The sequence below is a fragment of the Fonticula alba genome (genome assembly GCF_000388065.1).
Source record: "Fonticula alba strain ATCC 38817 unplaced genomic scaffold supercont2.9, whole genome shotgun sequence".
In the NCBI taxonomy this organism is placed as follows: Eukaryota; order Rotosphaerida; family Fonticulaceae; genus Fonticula; species Fonticula alba.
Genome location: NW_009242979.1, coordinates 41690 through 44474, shown reverse-complemented (window position 1 = coordinate 44474; position 2785 = coordinate 41690). Strand labels below are relative to the sequence as shown.

The following is a 2785-nucleotide window of genomic DNA, read 5'->3' as shown; positions in this document are numbered from 1 at the left end:
GGCTCGGGGGCCCACCAGCACTGAGCCCACGGCAAGTGGCCTGGCTCGCAAGGCGGATTCCCAGTAGCACCTCCCTGTTCTCTCTCTCTCTCCCCCCCCCCCCCCCCCTTGCCCCCGCCACTTCGGCCTCAGGACCTCCGCCACCATCCCCTCCGGACGCATCAGTCCTCTCCTGGCCGCCTGCTGGGGCCCCGCCTGGGGCCGCCGCGTCGACTGTGGACGGCGCGCAAGAGGCACCGGGAGCCCGACGCTGAATGTGTCAAAGATGCCGGAACAGGGCGCAGAACCCCCAGACCAACGGGATCTGTGGAGGAGCGGGACTCGCAAGTTCCTTTCCCTCCCCGGTCGCTGCATTATTCCCCACGTAAAGGGCCGGCTGTGACGAGCCCTGCCCGGGGCTCACACTTGTCAAACGCAGCGATGTGATCCCTGGGTAGGGTTCGGGCAACGCGTGAGTAGGCAAACTGCCGGGGCTTTTTGTCTACCAGGGAGGAATATACGATAGGCAGCGATGCCGAAGCATCAGGCATGCGGGCGAGGCCGGCCGCCTTCTTTTACCGCAGCCGGGGCATTCGCACCCAGGCCTTGGCAAGTATGGGGATCTGGCCAGGAGCAAAGGGCACCCCACACAAGCAGCGAGGATCGCGGACGAGAGCTCACCAAGGACCACGCTGCGATCTGGGCCGGTGGCATGCTTCCGATCGGGGGGCAGCGGGGAGGCCGCTGTCCCCCCTCGGGCAGACCCATGTCGGACTGGAGGCCGACGGGGGAGGTTCTGCGCGCGCGCGAAGGCCGGGAACACCTCCCGGCGGTCCGCCCGGCCGATGTGTTTTTGCCGGGGGCAGGCATGCGCAAGCTTGGTTTTCCACACCTGACACGGCTTTCCCGGCGGGGCAAGCCCCTTCTCTGGCGGGGTTTCCCTGACGGAGAGAGGCACACCATGGCGAGGCACTGTGACCTCGTCTTATTTGAGTGCCATTGGAGGGAGGCTCTCCCAGTGATGTGGATATCGTATAGTGGTTAGTATAAGTGGTTGTGGCCCACTCGGCCCCAGTTCGATTCTGGGTATCCACACTTGCATTTTTGCACACTCGCGATCAGGCTCCGCCAAGATGATGTGGGGGCACAGGCATGCACCTTCTTCTCGCAAAAATGATACAAGGCAAGCACCGGTGACCAGCACGCGCCACGGAGGCTTGCCCGCGCCAAAGCTGCCCCATCTTTTGGGCCAGTAATTGTTCGACACCGGCAGCCGGGGGGCCCCGGGAGGAAGGAAAAAGCGCAGGGCCTGCCCCGGCCTCACCGAGCTTCGGTGGCCGGCGATGCGCGTGTCAGTTATATGTGGGCGGCCAATGAAGCAAAAATAACGTGCTCATTGGGTGGATCGAACACCCGACCTCCAGTTTACTAGACTGGCGCTCTACCACTGAGCTAAACGAGCGGGCCTGCGTCGACCGGGAATCGAACCCGGGTCTACCGCGTGGCAGGCGGCAATTCTACCACTAAACCATCGACGCTTGTTCCTCCCCTCCTCGAGGGGGGGACTTCTCATCAACCCCTGCCGCGGGGAGGGGGGGATGGAGGGGCTGGCTGCCATCTGGAGGCAGGCGCCCGTCGAGGGGCCATCATCAGGACGGATGTGATCGGGAATGCCTGGCCGGCGTTCGGGCGGGGAAAACCATCGGTCCCGCGTCCAGGGCGTCCACAACTCCCCGACGGCACCGGGGTGACTGCGGGACTTTAGCGAGGCACCTCCGGCACCGGGCCAGGAACAGGAGGAGGACGAGATGCCCCCCCCCCCCCCTCTTCTGCCCACGGCCAAATCGCGCTTTTCTCTTCCCTTCCTGCCGGATGTTGGCAAATCCTCGGCCCGGGGGGCGGGATCTTCATTCCTCCACATGGCAAGTGGCATGGAGGCCGGTGTCTGGACGAGCGGGTTCCCGCTCTCGGCGCCCGGGCACATGCGGGAGGGCCGTGCACGGATGCCTCGGTGGGGTACCCTGTCCATCATGCTGCCATCGGACCGAGGCCTCTCTGCCCGGCCTCGCCATGCCAAGCATAGCACCTCCGGATGTCGCGCGTGCTGACCGAGGCCATGGTGCCTGGGTCGGCGTCCGGGAAGAGGCCCACGTCGGACATAGGAAAATGATCGTGGGTTTGCTGCGCGTCCGGTGCGGATTCCTGCGGACCACCCGGCGGTGATCATCCCCCTGCTTGGAATCACCAGGCTCTCGGGTGAACGATGTCGCCGAGTGTCACCCGCATCGACCGAGGATTGCCTCGCGCCAGAGACCAGTCGCGTGGCATGCACACAGAGCTTCCAAAGCCCTGGCCTCCCTTCTTGCTGGCGTTCGCCATGCCGGACGGTGAAATGTCGCAGCGCCCCTTTTCGGAACCCTCGCCCTCGAGCAAACCATCATCACCAGTCGGGATGCGGGCCTCGGGCGCCCGGTTGAGCCCGCATGCCGGCCGCCCCCCTCCATCCGGTCCCCCTTGGAGGGCCCTCCGACAGGGTCGCGATCATGAGGCATTGGGCCCTTCTCAAGTCGCGCGGGCAAGCACCTTCTCCATCGGGGCCACCCTTGGTCGAACGGCTTCGCCAATGGCATCAGCTGCCTTGCTCCGACTGGCGGGCCTCCGCCCGGTCGGTCCCCGACAGCATGGCCCTCGCGAGGGGTATCACCCCGAACATTCGTGATGCTTGGCCTGATGCCGTCCATATGGACGGCATCTTGACGCGGCCACCATTGGAGGCTTGGTGCGGGGGGGGGGGGGGGGGGGGGGG

General features: G+C 65.6%; 3 non-coding genes across 3 annotated transcripts; 1 reads left to right on the top strand and 2 right to left on the bottom strand.

Annotated features, from left to right (window-relative positions):
• Positions 1–1002: 1002 nt before the first annotated feature.
• H696_05088 lies at positions 1003–1074 on the top strand. The gene has a single exon. It is a non-coding gene; the product is annotated as a tRNA-His (tRNA).
• Positions 1075–1369: 295 nt separating this feature from the next.
• Positions 1370–1441, bottom strand: H696_05087. Its single transcript has one exon. It is a non-coding gene; the product is annotated as a tRNA-Thr (tRNA).
• Positions 1442–1446: 5 nt separating this feature from the next.
• H696_05086 lies at positions 1447–1517 on the bottom strand. The gene has a single exon. It is a non-coding gene; the product is annotated as a tRNA-Gly (tRNA).
• Positions 1518–2785: the final 1268 nt, after the last annotated feature.